The sequence below is a fragment of the Aulonocara sp. 'chitande type north' Nkhata Bay genome, linkage group LG18, assembly GCF_057382095.1.
Source record: "Aulonocara sp. 'chitande type north' Nkhata Bay isolate Kocher_YH1m ecotype deep benthic linkage group LG18, A_spYH_male_GT1.1, whole genome shotgun sequence".
NCBI classification, from domain to species: Eukaryota; Metazoa; Chordata; class Actinopteri; order Cichliformes; family Cichlidae; genus Aulonocara; species Aulonocara sp. 'chitande type north' Nkhata Bay.
Genome location: NC_141361.1, coordinates 17,180,716 through 17,201,659, shown reverse-complemented (window position 1 = coordinate 17,201,659; position 20,944 = coordinate 17,180,716). Strand labels below are relative to the sequence as shown.

The following is a 20,944-nucleotide window of genomic DNA, read 5'->3' as shown; positions in this document are numbered from 1 at the left end:
CAGACTCAGTGTGCGAGTTTGAGTCATATAACATTAAATAATATTTTACAGGTGGCACTTTCATCTCACAGAGAGAAGGTACCTGGTTTGAGCTTGCTCTCCAGCTAAGACTGCATGGGTTCGCTCTGAGTACTTGGGCTTCCTCCTACAGTCCAAAGACATGCTTCTTAGGCTATCTGGTAACACTGAATTGGCCATAGGTGTGAAGATGAGCGTGAACAATCGTCTGTCTCTCTGCAATAGACTGGTAAGCTGTTTAGGGTCTAGCTCCAGGCCCCTGTGCCCTTGAATTGGATAAGTAGTTAAGAAAATTGATGGCTATAGTATATTTTACATGAGTCAAAGATTCATTGCAGGATGCTTAGTTTTACATGTGAACTGGAGCTGGGGCTCAAACTACTCACCTTCCATACTGAAGACATGGAAGGTCATCCACCAGTCTGAAATTCAGAGGTTTGCTCTGTGGCTCTTCTATCCTTGTTTTAGGATAGCGACTTAGGGTAAGATACTGAATAGCAAATTGCTCCCGATGCATGTGTGTAATGGGTTGAAGTTCTTTATATAAAAAAGAAATCTCTGTTTTGATCTTTTTTGTATAAAAGATAATTGTACCCACTGGAACACAAACCATTTGTCACTGAAGTCCCGTTTAAAGCCTCAAGTTGACCATTTTGGCTGTGGCCACCTTGGTCTTTTGAAACTGGATGACACCAGTTAGAGCTAGATCTGTAATTCATCTCCTCTCCACCTCCCCTTCTGTGATAGGAGGATTACAGCCTAGCATGGAGTAAAGAGGAGGGACAGGTTAATGAAATGATAGCACTACTCAAGTTGAGGGCAATTTGTTAACATACCAGTGGAAAGGGTACCTGCTAACGTGTGTTAAGATATCTAAAACTAATAGAAAGATGTAGTCTAATGACAGGGAAGTTAGTCCTGGCCAGATCATTGGCAGCGTACCCACGTCTTTCAAATGGGCAGGAGGAGTAACAGTTAAAAAGCAATCAAATTTCTATCTGTACTAAACGACATCAAGACTTAAAAAGAAAAGAAAGAAAAAGAACCAGTGACAGGGTTTGGGACACAAAATTTGAATTAATGTAGAGATATTTATCCTGGCATCACTCATCTGGCTTAGCTGATAAATTAGCCCTTTAGTTTTATGAATTCATGCCACTTTACTCTCTCTGCTCTTTATGTTTGGATGCAGTTCTAAAGATCAAGCTTGCTGCTTGGTAAGAATCAGTGCTGCTTTTCATTATTTGCATTACCTTGCTTTCTGTAAAACTGCAGTTGCTATGTGGGTTGTGTTTGTAGTTATGTGAATGAGATATGTGTTAATTTTCAGTTGCTCAAAGTTGATTTGGGAAAAACTCACAGCCAGAGTATATTGCTAGATAAAGTTTCCTTCTAATGTGATAAAGCCACAGTGTGACAACTGTAACAAGTTTCAGTATGTTGGCCTCTCCTGTCCTTGTTTGTATTTTGGAGAGATGCTTATTATGACAATGTACTCCCCTGAGACTCATTATGACTCTGGATCTCGAGGATATAAAATAATGGTTTCACTGGGGATGCGAGTGTCACCAGAAACCTGTTTTTGGAATGGGAAGTTTCCAGCTTGTGTGTTTCCTTGTTTAGTTTCGTTAAGATGCTGGACTGTTGCAGTTCAGACACTGAAATGCCAATTGTGTGTACTCGTGGTCACACCCTTCAAAAGTGCTAAAGTGACTGTTGTCATGGATATCCAAATGTGACTCAGGCTGAGCTCATAGTTTGGGGTAATTCAGAATTACAGTGGTGTTCATTTATTAATGGGTTTGATTGGGAGCTGTCATGCCACCTGTAGATTTTAATGGAGGTCAGTCAAAAAGTGGACATTGTGTTGTTGAAAGAGCACAGCCAGAAATGCACTGGAGGTGTTGAGAATGTATTCTCACAGTTTGCACTCCTGCTAATAATGAGTGAGCTCTATGAATCAGACAGTGTCTGTATCACCACAATGCCTGTCTTTAGATTTGCAGTGGTTTCAACAATAGCTCTATAAATGAGGTCCAAACCTCCCACCGAGTGAGCTGGAAGGGTTATTGGGAGGACGTTGACAGGGCTGCAAACCTGCAAGAGATAGTGAAACAAAATCACGCAGTTGGCGCGGCACTGAATTCTGGTACTGTATTGTTATCTGTAATTGTAATGACCTTACCTGAAATATGTTGTTCTGATACGTGCAAGGAGGAGTGGTGACTCATCTAGTTTGCATTTTCTGTAACTGTGCTTATCTCAAAGTGTCTCTATTCTGCAGCACAGTTTGTACCTTCCTGTCTCCCGTCCCTGCCTCTGATTCTGCGGATTAGTGAACCTTTGCTGCTGCTGATTCACACTTTGCCCATTACGACACAATCCACAGCTCACAGTGTTTTGAGCATAAAATGGTTCATTTGAACATGTGAGGTGTATACGTAACGCCCGTGTTAGAGTTTGTTAAAAACCTGTGGGTGTTCCATGTGCTTGTTTTTAGCTGTTGCATCAGTATGAGCTCAAACAGACCCTTCTCGACTCCTTTGACTGTAATACCTATGGTTTGAGTAGCTTTGTGTTGAAAATCCCACTCCCAAAAGAGCCATTGTTTCAGTCATTACTGGGAGCCTTTGAATGTGGTAATTACTAAAATAATGTAGCACTGCACTTATTACAGTATCCAGTTTTCATTTAACAAAAACTAAATTGTGTACCATGGAAAGCAAGTGAATCTTTGCTTCTGTCTCCTTATTATTTCCTCATCTCTTCTTTAGTTTGTCTCACGCTTCCTCTCTGTCTCAGCATCTCTGTCATATCAGCTGATAAAGTCTATTAGGTGTCTCTGTGTGACAGCCACAGGGGGACATTCCTTTTAGAAGACACTTTACTCTGAACACTTAAAACAGTAATTGCTATTAGGAAACTGCTGCTTTGGTAGCTGAACTAGCTCTCTCACTGATGGCTGGTTTAAGGCTACGCACTCCTCAGTCGTACTCCCCTGAAAATGCTGGAGTCGTCAAGGTTCTTTCGTCCCTGTTTTGCTGTTTACACGCTGATGCCATATGGAAACTGTGAGGTCTGGTCAACATCATGTTAAGCAGCTGTTGCGTAGACACCGGAGTATCCATGCATCGATGTAATGCTGTTGCAGTGAGCCGATGGAGGCCAGTTTCTCTTCAGTGGATCGTGGGAAGGCTCTTTGCAGACAAGTCAGTGTCTCACTCGCTCTGCTTAGTCAGGCCAAACACACCCGGGGCAGATCACTCTCTGCCTGCATATAAATTAAAGCAGATAGCCTTGTCCATGCTTTATTATGTGCTGTGCTGCCGAGTGCTGTATCAAACTTCTCACTGAGGGGTGGTGCTCGTTTCACAGAGGCTAATGACTGGAGCGTCGACCCTTTTCTCATGCCTCAAGCTGAGGACGAGTAACGACCATCGTCATAATTTATGGGAAGTGCTGCAAATAAATGATCAGTGATTCATCGCCATTCTGTTTTTGTCAGGCTTTTATTACAGTTTATTTGTTTACAGTCCGTACATGAGGGACTACATGTGTGTGCTTCATTTTGAAAAGACAAATTCTGACTCACACTGATTCACGGATCTTACCAAAGGCTTTATTTTTCAACCAGTAATTTTTTGGGGGGTTTGTGTTCAATAAGGATGTGTTCAAGGGCTTAGTCATATAGTAATTAGCTCACATACTCTAATGATGACACATTTGTATTTGTTTTTCATTATTGTCAGTAGATATATAGGATTCTGAACTTAGCTAATAAAAGATAAGTAACATCTTTGCACTTGTGACAGACTACCGACCTTTTTAAATGCCTTGCCGTTTGACATGTGGCAGCTGGGATGGGCCCTTGGGTTGAATAAGAGAAAGAAAATGGATAGATGGATGATGTCTGTGCATCAGTGTATTTTTAAATGTTCAATTTTACAAAAAATCGAAAATGCTGCATTTAGTTCTCCCAGTTTACTTTTATTTTCTGTGAGATGTTACTGGTGTCCACCTGTGGTTCTGACATCAACTGTGAAGTGAAAGACATTTGGAGCCAGTTCTACTTTTCCTAAAGTTGATGGATTGGCAAAGCTGAACTTCAGATGTTCTCAGCAGAAAAACAACAACCTGCCAAAAGGATGGCTATCTTAGCAGTACAACCTCCATCAGCCCTTTTGAGTAGAGTGGTTCGATGGCGCCACTCTTAAGAAAAACGCAGCTTGATAGCTTGCATGGAGCTTTTACAGGACTCTGAAATCATGAAGAAGAAAAGCCCACTAGTGAAGGGATAATCAGGTGAACAATAGGTGGATTGTTCATGTTATAGGGGTGCAGCTTTAACCCGGGACTGAGGACAGTGTCAATGTCAACTTTATTTATATATCACTTAATAGTTCCACCAAAGTGCTGCACAGCAAAAACACCCAAAAAATTGATAGGAAAAAAAGAAGAAAAACACAGAAGACATGAATAAAATGATGAATAAAATAATTCATTCATTTAAAAAGAAATACAAAAATAATGAAAAGAATAGAAATTTTTAAGATATCAAGCTTTATTTAATTCAAAAGCCTGAGATGGACGGGGCTGAGATGGACGGTCACCTCTACTTTTCTGATTTGGCCTGAGAGCAATTGATTGTTTGACCTTAGTGTTCTTGTGGATGTATGGTGTTTCACAAGGTCCTTTCAATATGACAGGGCAAGACCAGTAAGACCCTTAAAAACCAGTAGCAACATTTTAAAATCAATCATGTAATGTACGGGAAGCCGCTGGAGTGAAGCCAGAACTGGTGTTATGTGTTTCCAGTGTCAGTTATTCTTTTCTTTCAACAATGACCCAAAGCATACAGCTACAGCAGTGCAGAAGTGGTTTTAGGACAAATCTCAAACTGTCCTTGAGTGGTCCAGCTAAAGTCGAGACTTAAATCCTAGAGAACATCTTTGCAGAGATCTAAAGATGGCAGTTCAAAGACACTTTCAATCCAATATGACAGAGCTTAAGAGGATCTACTGGGATGAATAGCAAAACTGCACAAATCCAGGTATGCACCTGTTGTAGGGACCTATTGAGGAAGCCAAAAACCGATGATTAAATGTCCAAATACTTTGATACCTGAGTTTTATTTTAACAAAAAAAGATAGTTACAAAGAAACTTGTATGTAGCATGTTTCCCTCGTGTAGGGATTAGTGACTGTACACTGGCACTCTACAAGATAATAAAATACGTGTAAATAGAATAAGTTATTATTAAGGTGTTCAGATCCATACATTTGAAAAATGTAGGATTAGGATCCCTTATTGTATTTAGTCCCTCAGTTTGCAGAAAATACAGCAGTAGTGAGTTTTATGGCCAAATATCCAGGATTTCTTTTCCAATATCATTTGTTTCGTTTGTCCTTTTATTGAGCTTGACAGTGAAACTATATAGAGGAAATGTGGATAGACAGGGAGCATACTAATCACAATGTTTGATGTATGTTTTGGGGGAGGTGACAAATGAAAGATGACTAAATAAATTGTGGCAATAGCTCTGACTTTGATGCTGAAGAGGTTTAGAGTTGACATTTATAATGGTTTCACAACCAAAACTGAGACAGTGTCAATTTAGGATTACTGTCTGGTCTTTGTAATTTGCTAGAAAATGGGACCAAGATGAGAATAGGTGCAGAGAGTTTGTGGGGAAACATACATGGAAATAAAGTATATAAAGCAAAAACAGAGTTTGTATAATTCTAACAAGCTTAAAGGTCGATGTTTTGTGTGACCGCCTTTATTCTTCAACACAGCCTGAACTCTCTTTCAGGTTTCACGTCATTTCTTTAAGTAGTCTGCAGGAACAGGCTTCTTGAAGGACATTCAAAGCTCTTCCTTGTATGTTGGCTGCAGGTATGTTTTCATTGCATTGGGAGTGTGGGATCATTATCATGGTGAAAAATGAAGCCACATACTGTTCCATGCTAAATCCAAATCTGATTGTTCTTTTCTTTGCAGTTTCATCAATTTTGACAAAATCTCCAACACCTTTACCTGAAATGTAGCCCCAAACGGTGGCAAAGCCTCCACAATTTTTTACATACACCTATAGATATACACTATCCTGACCTCCTGTGTACATTCTGATGACGAAATTTTAAAATTTGGTCCAGTTCAGTCCAGTTTTTGTGTAATTTTTCATTCTCAGCCTTTTTTTGCCTATTTCCTTTAAGGATGGCTTCTTGACAGCCACCTTTCTAAGCAACTGAGACCAATTCTAATGAAGCTTCAGGGAGCAGCAGATGGATCAACTGAAGGGCCAGATACATCTCTCGGGTCCTTAGATTTTTTCTTTTTCCGGTTTCTTAAGGACATGACTTTCAGATATGCTTCAACTGGTGCAGATGGGTTTTTAAACCTGCCACTTCTTCTTTGTCTTCCACTTTTCCAGTTTCCTTAAAATTTTTAAGGATACACTGCACACATTGCTGAGATGTGCCAAGTTTTCGGCTAATAGCTCTTTGGGAATTACCTTGTTGGTGCAGAAATACAATTTTTATGGCTGTCAAACTACATTATCTTTGACATTTTTCATAGATTCAACTCAAGAATTGGGAACCAATTATGTGAATTTTATGACAGGCTGCAAGTAAAGAAGTGCCTAAAGATACAATTTAAAATTGTTCCTTTTCTAAGTTGTTTGTTATGTGTAGACATGACACTCGTTCATCCCCCAAGTTAGGTGATTTCTTTATGCTTGAATGTTTCATAGGTCAGTTTTAAGTGGGTTAATAAAGAAAACTTTAAAAGAACTTCATATAAACAGCTGCTGTTTGTTTTGACAGCTACTGTTAACATAGTATCTGTATTCTGTCTGTGGTGTGTTTGAATGATTGCTTTAGGGCATGCATTTATTGCGAAATATTGCGAAACTAATCTATGTTGTTACCACAAATATCCAATATCATATATTATTACTGGCTTCAAAAACCCCACATAGGTCAAGGATATTTTTGTAAAGCCGCATGTTTGAGTGCAAAACATCAATTTACAAGCAGACACAGCTGTGTTCATTTAGATCATACTTATACTTTCTCAGCGGCAGTCATTTGAGATGCAAAATATTTCAACCATTGTGCATTCTGCAACATCTTATCTGCTCAATACATTTTTTTGAGTCTGTTTTGCTTTGCTAATCTAAATTGCTAGTGGAGAAGCTAATACAACAGTTTAAGATGCAGAATAGAAAATCAGCCTAGGCTGTTTCATTATCCTAATGAACTCATTATGGGTCTGATAATTCTCCTCAGTTGGAGCAACTGATTGGAAGCTGTTGGCAAGTGATATTTCTCTGAGTTTGTTTTCAGTATGTGTTGATACAAGAATCTGTGTAACATTCTGTAACGAGACAGCCATACTTATTGGCACTGCACTTTTAATTTCTATTTTTGGTCATTGTCGATGTGGTTGTGATTGCATTTTCACAAGTGTTGCCTTCGTCTGCTCAGTCGCCTTCTCTTACATATCCATTTACAAAAAAAAAAAAAATGTAAAAAGCGATGGAATTAGCAGAACCAGAAGAACAGAACATGTGACAAGATTAGCTAGATCCATGTGAATTGTGCCCACATCGAGTTTGGGAACAACAGTTGTGATAGTGATTCAAAAGGGGGATTTTTAGGAGAGATCACACATGGAAGGGTTAAGAGTGCTTCACACTGGTTTAGACAGATTCTCACTGCTGAATAAATTCTCAAAGACAAATGACTTTCTGTGGTTGTTTCAACGAGGAAAACGAAACAAAAAGAAAGAAAAAACAGTTTTATAAATAAAGCTTGCTGCAGATTTTCCCACAGCACCACTCAGTTGCTATGCATTTTATATTTAAGAAGTGATTTGTTGCTTTTTTTTTTTTTAACCTATCATCAGAGGGATGAGAGAGCCGGGGGAAAACTCACTTAGGCTGCTGTTACTCCTCATTTTCCAGGTTTAGGTTTGTACTCATTCAGGCTTTCACAGGCTATCCTTGTAAAGAGGATTTCATTGAAACTTGTGCCTCCTGCCTCCTTCGCCTTCAGCACCCACCCCAATCTCATTTACCAGACCAATTTCCTCTCTTGCCTGCAAACCAGAGCCAATGTAAAAAATGCCATGCTCTTGTCTTTTATTCATGTTAGGTTGCTGACATGTTTGGTGAGGTGAACACTGCATATAATTGTGATAACAGTATAACAATACTGACTCTGGCTCCACATTAAAAGTGGTTGGCAGAGGGATGCTTTGATGTGTTTGCATCTTTGATGTTATGCTATTTCTGCTGTGGTGTTTTGGTATTCCAGTTTTATAATTTAAAATGACCAAAAATGTATTGTTCTTAATTTTTCTCTATTTACACATGTTGGTTATGTATACAGAGGGCTATGCTGTGATGCACTTCAAGCAGTTGGCGCTAGTAATGTAGCATCTATAACATGTTGAGATTTTTAACCTTTGCCACTCCAAGCTTTGTGTGTTAAGTTTAATCTGTACAATAGCAATAACCTTTTTTAGGAGTGACAACAAAATTAAGCTCCAAATAAAAGAGAAAATGAAGTTGTAAAATCTTAGTAGTGAACTGACGTTCAGCTTCTCCCTTCAAGACTTGGTGAAAGTCCCACACGCCACAGGCGTGTTCTGGCAGAATGGTGCTCGGCTTGTACCAGGGGGGTGAGAAACAGCTCCCTCAGCCAGCAGGATAACATTCTCCTCCCCTCCAGTCTCACAAAAGTGCCTCCTGCCAAGAGCCTCCTACTGCACAGCCACCTGGTCTTCTGTTGTAAGTCTAATCCCAGCCAGAGACCCATCCATAAGGCCGCCAGGTTTTTCTTATGAAGCTGTAGTCCCACCATCAGACCTCAGCAAGGACCCTGGCAGCGACTTGTATGAATAAGCGAGCATCAGTGCCAAGTGTTTAGCTAATCTTTGTTTAGGTGTGATTGAATTAGAGGATTGAATAAGCAGAAAATTAATTGTTGTCCTCTCAAATGTGTCGGCCAATTAAGGTAGTCACTGATGGAGAGTACTGCACATATGGTAGGACAACATATTAAATTCAAAGGTCCGTGTCATTGTAGATTTAGTAGTTCAGATGGAGGAATTACACTATAAGAAGTGACATTTATGTTGGTATAACAAATGTCTGTTTTCAAGAATGGGTGTTTAAAAAAAAAAGGAAAAAGAAGAAGAAACAAAGGCAAATGTATTTAATTCGTTTGCATGCTTTTGATACAGGAGGCCAGAGCCGTACAGGGACCCAGACCCCAGACATTTAGTTATTTAGTATGAGGAGAGCTGAGGCTGACCTTTTTAAATGGAATTTTCCCTAAGAGCAGTCGCCAGTGACCAAATTTAAGTCTTCAATCTTGTAGATGTAAACTCTGACATTCAGAGCCCTTATGTTTATCTCATTGATTCAGCAAACGTCAAGCACCAGGGGGTTTCACGGAGGCTCCCCGCTCGCCTCCCCGCTCGCCTCCCCTCTGCCCAGCATTTTCCCCCTCTTTTTGAGGGGTTTGTGAATAGTGAATACAAATTGTACTTGATATTTAAACAGCCATAACATTTGCCTGAATCAAACAGTCATTGCCCGAAGCAGGTTTCCTTCATCAGCAGCATGTTAAAAGCATTCTGATATTAATATACATATATATCAGTATATAGCCCAATATCATATTATTGTACAGTTAAATTAAAAAGAGATAATGGTGGGATCGTTCTTTATTAAATTTCCAGCAATGTATTTCACAAACTAGTTAGCAACCTACTGTGAAGACACTGCTTGACTTCCCACCACCGTCTGCTCTGCTCATAATGTCACCATTTCCAAATTATCTGAAGCATCATTATCTGCTTTATTTTCTGTAAAGAAAAAAAGTTTTCACATCCGTGCACATCAGACAACCAGTGCTGATCTTGCTTTAATAGGCCAATATGAGCTGTTAGCTAATACCAGTGTGGCACTCATTTATGTGCCAGTCTGTCTTTCTGAGTATAGACTACAGCTGTGCAAGGTACAGCTGCAAAAGTTTACAGGTGTTTTATTAATTCTCCGCTGTGTGCATGCTTGTCATTCTCTCTGTCTGCAAACATGATAGCTTGAAAGTTTTGAATGAATTCTGGGTGTTGAGTCCTGTTAACAATCCTTTAAAATTCGGCTTAAATCCACTCAGGTCTTCTTAAATAACAGGGCGATCGTGGCTAACAGGGCGATTGTGGCTCAAGAGTTGGGCGTTCGCATTGTAATCGGAAGGTTGCCGGTTCGAGCCCTGGCTCCAACACTCTCGGTCGTTGTGTCCTTGGGCAAGACACTTCACCTGTTGCCTACTGGTGGTGGTCAGAGGCCCCGGTGGCGCCAGTGTTCGGCAGCCTCGCCTCTGTCAGTGCGCCCCAGGATGGCTGTGGCTACAATGTAGCTTGCCATCACCAGTGTGTGAATGGGTGGATGACTGGTTGTGAAAAGCGCTTTGGAGTCCTTAGGGACTAGAAAAGCACTATACAAATACAGGCCATTTACCAAATATTTATTGGTAAAAAATTGACAAAAAGCCTAAGCTATTTAAAGCTATGTTTCATATTGCTATTGTTAGTATTGACAACATATAGGCATATAGGGAATTATATATGGGGATTAATATCGAAATATCAAAAAAGGTTTCATAGTTTCATAAAATGTCTTTTATTTTTAAAGCTATGCTTAAAGTCATTCTGCCTTTTGTTTGTATTGGCAACATTTAGGAAATGTTGCTGGTGTAGGGGATGTTAAATATCACATTATAGTTTGTATCCAAATATCATTTTAAATTTGACCTCTGAACTTGCTTTTAATTTCCATATCTTTCAGTTTCACTCCAACACCCATCATATACTTAACCTCCTGAGAATCAAAGTCTTTCAGGGCATGCACTTTTAATTTATCTTTGCTATTTGGGCTGATTGGGACCTGATGAATGTAAAAACTAATGATTATCTTTTTACCTGATTTTGCTCTACAAGGGCCTAATATTCACATATGAGGTCATTCGTTTTAAATTTTGATAGAACAGTGGCAGTATAATGTCCTCATCAGTGGATATCAGGCCCTTGTAGAGCAAAATTTAGTATTGTGATCTAAACAACCCAAAATGTGATGTCCACATATGTGGACGCCAGCTCCTAGGAGGTTAAAGGGCGATCGTGGCTCAAAGAGTTGGCAGTTCGTCTTGTAACCGGAAGGTTGCCGGTTCGAGCCCCGTCTCTCGGACAGTCTCGGTTGTTATGTCCTTGGGCAAGACACTTCACCTACTGCCTACTGGTGATGGCCAGAGGGGCCGATGGCGCGATATGGCAGTCTGCCCCAGGGCAGCTGTGGCTACAACTGTAGCTTGCCTCCACCAGTGTGTGAATGTGAGAGTGAAAGAATAGTGGAATTGTAAAGCGCTTTGAGGGCCCCGAAAAGCGCTATATAAATGCAATCCATTATTATTATTAAAAAAAGTATTGTCAGTAGTTAGTTAATTCAATTCAGTTCAATTTAATTTAATTTAATTTAATTTAATTTAATTTAATTTAATTTAATTTAATTTAATTTATATAGCACCAAATCATAACAACAGTCACCTCAAGGTGCCAGGAGTCAGATATTTAGTTAGAGTTATACTGAAATATACTCTAGTATAATATTATATAATAAGCTCCTGTTATTTATGTCTTTCTTACTTACAGATCAATACATATTACCCTTTGTGTACTCCTCCATAATAATTGTATGAAAAAAAAATGCCTGTCATGCTACTTTTATTTTTACTGCACTACACAGATCTTAAAATGGGTTTAAAAAGAGCAAACCCCCCCCCCCCCCCAAATTAATATACAGAAATATGTATATTAATATATACACTAATCCCTTAAAAGTTAATACTGCCTAAAGTGAGATCTGTTGGTGGAGGATTGCACTCTCTAACTCCTTCTTGTTGAGATGAAAAAAAAAAAAAGACATAGTGTAAAGGTGGATGTGGTTTGATCCATGAGTACTTACTGTTGTACAGTTTTAATGTTTTAACAAGTACTACCAGCATGTTGACATGTTCCTATATTTAATTATTTAATTGAAATAGCTGATCTACACTTATTAAGTCAAGCAATAATGTAGAAGTGGTGTCGTCGTCTCCCCCCCGGCGAGCCTGGCTCTATTTGAGGTTTCTTCCTGTTAAAAGGGAGTTTTTCCTTCACACTGTAGCCAAGAGCTAACTCAAAGAAGGTTGTTTGATTGTTGGGGTTTTCTCTATGTTACAGCAGGATCTTTACCTTACAATATAAAGTGGCTTGAGGTGACTGTTGTTGTGATTTGGAGTTGATTGAACTGAATTGAATTAATAAAATGGAGGACAGAGCCTTTTGTAATGCCACAATTAGATTTGTTTCAGAAATTTGATCTCCAGTTGACTGTACACAGCATAGTTCCAGTAAACACTTTACACACTGTGCACTCATGTTTTTAGCTGGCAGTTAAGCTAATTGGTGGTGATAAAGGTCCCTGAATGAAAGCAGCTTGTTTGTTTAAAAAAGGCTAAATGCAATTTACTGAAAATATATTACAGTAATATATTACAGTGTTCTTTAATGAACAATATTCCCCACCGATGCTGTTAGCTGTGTCATGCAGACAAAGACGCTGGTGTGTGGTGTTTTACCAGCAGTCTTGAAACTTGCATGAGCATTTCTATTGTATTTTTCTTAACATGCTAGTATATTTTCGAGGGAAAACTTCATTTACTTTACTATGTTCATTTGACAGCTTATGCTATTTGTTAATTTCAATTAAAGTTAGACAATTAAAGTGAAGCTATCCCATTAGTTCATTAATGGTGCTTCAGGTAAAAAAAACAACAAAAAACTAGACGTATCATTTTGCACAATGACTGCTTTTGTTTTTAGTCCTTCAGGTATAATTTGATGATAATATTAGTAGACTTTAGTTACATTCTGAATGTTTCCCTTACATGAAAATTATTTTCACTGCCCAAGTCATACATTAGTTTCGTTTCAGTTAAAGATGTGTGTATTTTTTCCTCTGAGTTTTACAAACATTTAGCCAGCACCCTCTTTGTTTTGATATTAGTTTAATCTCCCCCACCTCAACCACCAACACTACTTGGAGTAGATGAGGGTTCTGCTTTGCTAATTTTATGAGATAAAATATAATGCCAACCTCTGTTTTGTCAGTAAGTTACACTTTATTTGGTGTTGTTGCGCCATTGGGATATTCATTTATTTAATCACGCTGAGAAAAGTAAAAAAAAAAAAAAATGGGTGGTAGATCTTCTTTATATGAATAAATATTAGAAAATATTCTCTTTCATATTGAAATTCAGTGTACCTATTTTTCTTCTTCTTCTTCCGTGAAGCACCTTCAGTGCTGTGGGATAATGAAGAACCTTTCCTTTTTGGGGCCATTGTGTTGAAACTCTGTAATTCAAGCACATTGAATTGAATTATTAAAAAAATAGGTGGTTGCCAGGCAATGTGATGCTGCTATAATATATCATTTATATCATAATATTCAAGTTCTTGGATATAAATTATATGTTGTTCACATTAAGTTCAAATGATATGATAATTTTATATGGTGCTATATGGGCATAAATTTATAAAATGGATCATTTTAGCCTGTTGGTAGGTTGTTGCTAGGTAATGTAACGACATCATAATACTGGATATAGATAAGAACCTAATATATACCTGTGTGCCAGTTTTGGTTGCACAACTCCTGTTTATGTAGGAGGAATCACACTGATATTTGGTGCGTTACAGGAAGAAGCTGACAAAAGTTTAAGTCTGTGTGTGGAGGGACAATTTCCAAATTATTGTTCTACATTTTTAATTCTTAACGTTAAAAAACCATATTAATATTGTTCACTCATGAGTTATACCCACTTTATCCTGTAAAGGGTTGCTGGGGGAGCCGATTCTAACTGCCATTTGGGAAGAGGAGGGGCATACTCCTGCCAGTTCTTTGCAGAACTAACATAAAGAGACAGCCAACCGTACATCATCAATTAACCTAACATGCATCTCTTTGGACTGTGGGAGGAAGCTGAAGCACCAAGAGAAAATTCTTGCAGACACAATGGGAACATGCAAACTCAGAAAGAGAATTCTTGCTATGAAGAGACAGTGCTTACGACTACACCCACACGCCGCCTGCGATTTTATCAGCAACTAACAAAATCAGTTTTTGGACTCTCTGGATTGATTCAGAAATGTGGTAGATAAAAATCACATTTGCGTTCCCTCCGTCACCTTGACTTCATAGGGACATTCCTTTTTTTCTTTTCTGAAAGCAAAATTAGTTATAGGTTATGATTTCTGCATGATAACAAACATGTTACTCCACAGTTTTACTCTGCCAAATATACATACAAAGTGGAATGATGAGTCACCCTCTTCCTCCCACCCCAGACTGTGTTTTATTGACCAGAGTGAATCTACAGACTCATGTCAGTGCAAAGAAATGTGGGGCAAACTCAGCTAATTCCTCATGGCTGTGTGCCACTGCGGCTAGCCTGACCCAGAGAGCACTGTTTCTTACTCAAGCATACACACAATCCATCACAGAGTCACCATGATGAGCTCTGGCCAGCCTCAGCTAAATAGGTACAAGGAAAGCCATCTACCTTGATTAATAGAGTAGTTGAGTGTCAAATGAAAGTCTTTATGTACCTTACATTTCAAACAAATTGTACCGAATCACATTTTGTAGGGGTAAAACTCCTTTTTTGTGTGTGTTTTGTGTGTTTTTTCCTGACTCTGTTCTGTAGAATAATCAAAATTTTTAACCCAGCCAAGTGATCTTGTTACACCGTTAACAAGCCTAAAAACAAGCTTAAAATAAGTTTTACTGCCAGAGTGCTTGATTAACAAAGCACAACTGCATTATTGTAGAAATCAATATGCAGCTAAATCCACTGTGCCCAAAGCTTAAAGCCAACCTAACACCACACGGGATCTGCATGCTGCCTTTGTCCCCAAACATTGCTGGAAAGAAGGCAACATGAGCGAACAAATGACGAGGCAACTGCATTGCCCCTTCATTCTTTTCTGAAGCACAAACAGACAAAGTGCACAAAGCTGCAGGAGATTAGATTTTTTTTTTCAGTCTCTTGCATCATTGCATTGTGAAATGGTGTTGAACACAGGATGTAATTACCTTAACCTCAATAGGTGGGTTTACAAACTGAATTAAAATAGCATAGACTGCAAAAGTGAATACAATAGGTGAGGTGAAACCCAGCATTTGTGGTTATTCTGTGCGTCTCTGCGTGTATCTGCGTTGTGGACGAGCGGTTACTTGTATTGTGAGGAAGCCAAATAAAGCCAAGTCTTATTTTACTGCAGTTTATGCTTTCGATACACACTCCCATCAGACTGTGGTGCAGTGGAAATATTTATGTGAGGTTGTGACACACCCAGACTGTTCTTTGAGCCTGACCTGAGGGTTTCCTCTGTTCGCTGAACACAGTGACACGATTTGAGTCAGTGACTCGAGTTTGTCAGGAGGGTTTTTGTTTTGATTTCAGGGATGTTCCTCCAGTCCTGTGAGTGAGGAGCATTTATGTCAAGTGGTAGTATTTCATGAGTATTTCATGGGTGGTTGCGGGCTAGACAAACCTTTTGATTACTGTGGACAGATGGTGTGATTAATATGAGAATATGGCAGTGTTTGTACACATAAACACTCGTCTTAAGAGTTTAATAATAATAAACTGTACATCTGCAACATACAGTAAACATACAAATATGTCCTGTTCGAGCATTGTATACCCCAAGGTGAAATAGGCAGTGTAGCTGCAGTGCATCTAAAAAAGGCCTTTAGCTGTTATGGTAAGCCCTTATCAACATACCTTGTATCTGTATGACCATAATTTCCAGTGTCAGTCACAGATTACACTGAGTTAAAGAGTCAAGTCTGTTTCCTATTACCTCCTTGACTTGCTTGTGTGAAGACTCTGTGTGAAGAGAAAGAATGAGCATTACCCTGTTAGCTGCCCATTTTTAAATATTTATTTATATTTTTCTCACTATAGTTAAAGTTACAGCCACTGTTTAAAATATGGGTTGTTAACATAATGAATATACAGTTTACACATCAAAGCTTTGATGCAGACACAGGAAGAGAGGTAAACTTAAAGAGGCAGAAACAGACAAATGAACATGTACGGCCTGTCCTCTAAAAGACGATTCACTGCTTTGAAATGGAAACTCTAATAACAAAGATATACAGTTAAAGCTCAAAAACTGTGTAGACACACATGTATAAGCCCTATTGGCAAAGGCCTTTTCTCAGATTTAACCGGCAATAGTTTATGGCATTAAGGCAGTTTGTTGAGAAAAAGATGCAGTAGTTCTTGTGGAAAAGGACTTTATTTTATATTAGAGATATTTTTACGATGCTCTATGGGTGGAGGAAACATGGGACGTGGGGTGAAGGACTCTTCAGTGTAAGGTGATATTTACTTGTTGAATCGATGATACTGAAGGTAAATTCTGCAACAATAAAACTATGTGAAAGGCTCTTATTTGTATTTACAACTGTTATCGGAGCATCTTGTTTCTACTGAAGTCACAGTGTGGGTAGTTTTGCTGTGTATCACAAAGATTACATTACCATTCTTAATTTGATTTGGTGAGGAACTAGACTGAAAATGACCAAATTATAGACGAAGTTTATTTATATGATATTAAGTAGTTTTACTGTTACAAGGCCATGCAATGTCAGAGGAGTGGTTTCCGTCCCATTTCCATCTATTAAACTTTGTGAATTAAGAGGATCTTTTCTTGCCACTGCAAATGTCTGTAACTTAAAAGCTTCATGTGCTTTTTATTTAGTGACATATTTAAGGATAACTAAAATAGATTTTACTTTTAAGCTGGAGAGAAGTGGCATACATACTGTGTCTCATAAACAAAACAAAACAAAAAAGAACATTTGCTAAAGATAAAAGAACTACAATCCATTCACAGACATGCCAGCCAGTCTTAAGAAGAACCCTTTCTTTAGATCATTTGCTCAGATAGCTTTGTGATGTTACTGTATTTATTCTTTGCTATTGTTTTGAAACATATCAGGAAATCAATTACTTCTGTGGCAGCCAATGTCATTGCCAATTGTATCTTCTTGGTTCCTCTGTTTTTGGGACACGGCTGTCTCGTGCTCTTGCAGACAAAACTGCTGACGGGGCAGCTTCAGCCCAGCAGACCATGGAAAAACACAAAATTTGGTTGTTATTTTGTGGCACTGCTGCAAGGAAATTCAGAAAAGGTTTGATAAGAAATGCATTTGTTATTACCGTTTCCCTCACGGCACCTGATTGACAGCTGAGAAAAGATTTGTCTGCATGTGCTCAGAGATCCATTTGGCTAGTTTTAATAACTGTGTGAGGGATTACGTCTCCTTTTTCCAGCTCTTACCTTGGAATATAGAGAGGTAACTGAGGAAATCTGTTTTGTTGCAAGGGCTTGTGACCTGATGATTCCCGTGTCCAGATTTTATGACGTTCGGGGGTTTTGATAAAGCCAGCCAGAATATTGATGGATGCCTTTGCAAACGGCTTAGGTATTAAAAGACTTAGACTGAATCATTTAATGTGTCCTTGGCCAAAGGTTTTCTGGTGCTTAAAAATATCACCCTGTTCAATGAGCCAGAGGTGCAGCTTCTTTGCTGATACATAGTTGAAGTTGAAAAGGTCATGTGTGTAGACTGACTGAGGTTTGTTCGTCCTCTGTAACTCAATGAACACCTGGGCCCTGTTTCAGGAAGCCGGTTTAGTGGAAAAACTGAGTAAGTATACCCTGAGTTAACGAAAACTCTGGGTTTTCGGTTTCACAAAGCGAGTTCAGCTGCAGCCTGAGTGAGTCACTATGACGACACACTCCGTGAAGCTAACCTGCCCCCTAGCAGGTTTACTACAACTAACCCTGACTGTCTCCGCCCCTTTGTCGGAAACCTGACAGTAGGAAGTGTCGGACATGGCGTGCCACTTCCTTGAAGAGCCAGTAGATCGTGAAGCCCAAATTCTCCGCAGAGCTCTCCGCCGGGAGAGAGTGATCAGAGCGCGTTTGGACATTTTATCATTTCCTGATGATTTTCTGTGCGAACGTTACCGTTTCTCAGCACAATCTATAATTTATTTGGATAACATCCTCAGGCCATATATTACGCATGTGACACATCGTGGACATCCTCTCAGTTCATTGCATATTATTTGTATTGCACTTCGGTTTCTTGCAAACGGGAGCTTTCTGTATAATATTGGTGACGCTGAGCACGTTTCCAAGGCTACCGTCTGTCGGGCAGTCAGGAATGTTACAGTTGCACTGAAACGTCTCCTGTACTCGTCTGTGGTGTTCCCCGGTCATAGACCCACAAGATTTATCAAAGAGGGATGCCACAAAATTGCAGGTATCAGGATGACCAAAACTTAATGTATGATGTGGTGATACTTGGACTACTACTTAAATTGCACATTTATTTTCAGGGTTCCCAGGCGTGATTGGCTGTACAGATGGCACTCACATTCCAATCATTGCTCCTTCAGTAAATGAAGGAGACTATGTGAACAGGAAGTCTTTCCACAGCATTAATGTACAGGTACATAGTTCCCTGTAGCATTTCAAACTAACAAATTATTTCATCATAGTAATGGATGCTAATTTGTGTTCTCTGCACTGTGAAGATCATATGTGATGCTGCCAACATTATCACAAATGTGGAAGCCAAGCGGCCAGGCTCTGTCCATGACTCACAAATATTCCGTGAATGTACACTGAGCACAAAATTTGGACATGGTGAGTTGAGAATACTTTAAAATATATAAAGACCAATTGCTTCAGGGACATTTGAACTGAAGTGTACCCTTCTGTCTTAGGAGAGTTCACTGGCTACTTGCTTGGTGATAGGGGGTATCCATGTTTACCCTATTTGCTTACCCCTTACCCTGACCCTGAACCGGGCCCACAGCAGCGATATAATCTGGCTAATTGCAGGACAAGAGCCAGAATTGAAATGACTATCGGAATGCTTAAGGCCCGGTTCCAGTGCCTGCAAAGACTCAGGGTCACCCCAGAAAGGGCATGTGACATTATTGTGGCATGTGTGATTCTTCACAACATTGCCACAATTAGAGGAGAACACTGTCCTTCTGAACCAAACATCAGCAGTGATCCAAACCATGAACATCCTGACCCTCCCACGGACATACAAGATGGAAGAGCAGTCAGAGACACCATATGTCACAATCATTTCTTTTGACCCATCACCTCAACATGTTGAAAGAAGAATAAACAGATTTTTTGTTCAACTGGCTTTATTGGTCGCCTGTATTTCCTGTACACAAAGTATTAAAAGATGTAAACCTCATAAAGTGTCTCTGTTGCTTCCTCCTCTGTAACAGCTGTCAATGTTTCTTCATTATTTTCCTGTAGTAAAGAAATAGACAACATTGCTGTTCTACTGTAAACTCATATAATCTGTGGAGTATTACTCACAACTGCATGTTGGTCTGGCTCAACAGGAGGCTGCACCAGATGCAGTACACCATCACCATCAACTGATAGAATATGAGGTTTATACAGGTCACTTATAACTTACAAGGGACCAAATGGCAATTAACAAACATACCAAGCACCTTACACTTCATTGTCATTATGCTCTCAAAGACAACCAAGGCTGAGGGAAGGCAAAATCAGTCGGAAAATAACTTCACTACAAAATAATTCATTATGGTAAAGAGTTTATCAAATGAATGTGTCGCACTGCAAAGGTGACTGTGAAGAAAGGATGTATGCACATCATGTATTATTTTGAATTTACCCCTTATGTAGGCACTTGTGTCTTGCGGGGTTATTGACTCAGAGGATGTCCCCGCAGAGATGCCTTCGGCCACAGGGCGCCCACTGTTTTGGCTGAGGGCCAACTGCTCAGCCTCTGTGAGTGGTGGTGGTGGAGGACCCCCACCTGTTTTTCGGGCCTCCGCTTTTTTTCTGTTGGCTATAACGGGCCACATTTGAGCATACAGAGTAAGCAAATATGTACTTGTAATGTGCTCAGATAATTTCAATAAGTGCTTACAGAAAGAAAATTAATGTAGCCTCTAACTGCAATTGATTTACATGGGACAAACAGACCAAGCACTATGGCTCATAATACAATTACACCTTACCTGTTTGGACTATATTTTTATATTTCATTTTTACTTGCTGCCAGGCACGTTTGGGGCCTGTTGGGTTGCACCTGCGCTCACATCACATCACAAAATAAAATGTATAAAATAACAAATAAAATAACATATGATAAAATAACGTGTTAAATGGGTGGAAATCCCTCGATCAATGTTTAAATTAACACTCACGCATTGACTCTGTCGGCTATGTTTTGCCATGCATGCTTTTGCAGCTGTGGCTGTGTTACTTTTTTCCGCGGAATTTGCATGTTATCGGCATATGCTGCCATCAGAATTTCGGCCTCAAGCGCTGTGAAATACATTGACCGCGCCTTCTTTCCCTCCGTCTCCATGGTGACTCGCTTAATCTGTGCTCCGCTTATCAGGGCTTTATGTATCCTCGTCCGCGCGCTTCACTTGGGGTTAAAGCAACTCCGCGTTGACTGAACTAATTGTTATCAGCCTTTCTGAAACGGAATATTCCGAGTTGGACAGTTCGGGGTTACTCAACCGTGAGTGTCGTTTTTCACTCTGAGTTTTCCAAACCGGCTTCCTGAAACAGGGCCCTGATGGGGAAGGGTAAAGGTGCAGTGAGTTTATTATTGATGCATACATGTTTCACCGAGGCGGCGTTAACTGTCACAGTCGTAGCCAACCTCACACACAGTAGTGCTGCTGTGATGTGCCAAGGAAGGAGGGAATAGTTTTTT

At 39.5% G+C, this 20,944-nt stretch overlaps 1 protein-coding gene and 1 long non-coding RNA gene across 3 annotated transcripts in view; both read left to right on the top strand.

Moving 5' to 3' along the window:
• Positions 1-20,944, top strand: part of asic1c (acid-sensing (proton-gated) ion channel 1c) — a 109,780-nt gene that overhangs the window by 14,600 nt on the left and 74,236 nt on the right. The gene's annotated exons all lie outside the window — the stretch shown is intronic.
• Positions 17,813-19,377, top strand: LOC147308312 (uncharacterized). Its single transcript, XR_015126047.1, has 3 exons — positions 17,813-18,664; positions 18,750-18,861; positions 18,942-19,377. It is a non-coding gene; the product is annotated as an uncharacterized LOC147308312 (long non-coding RNA).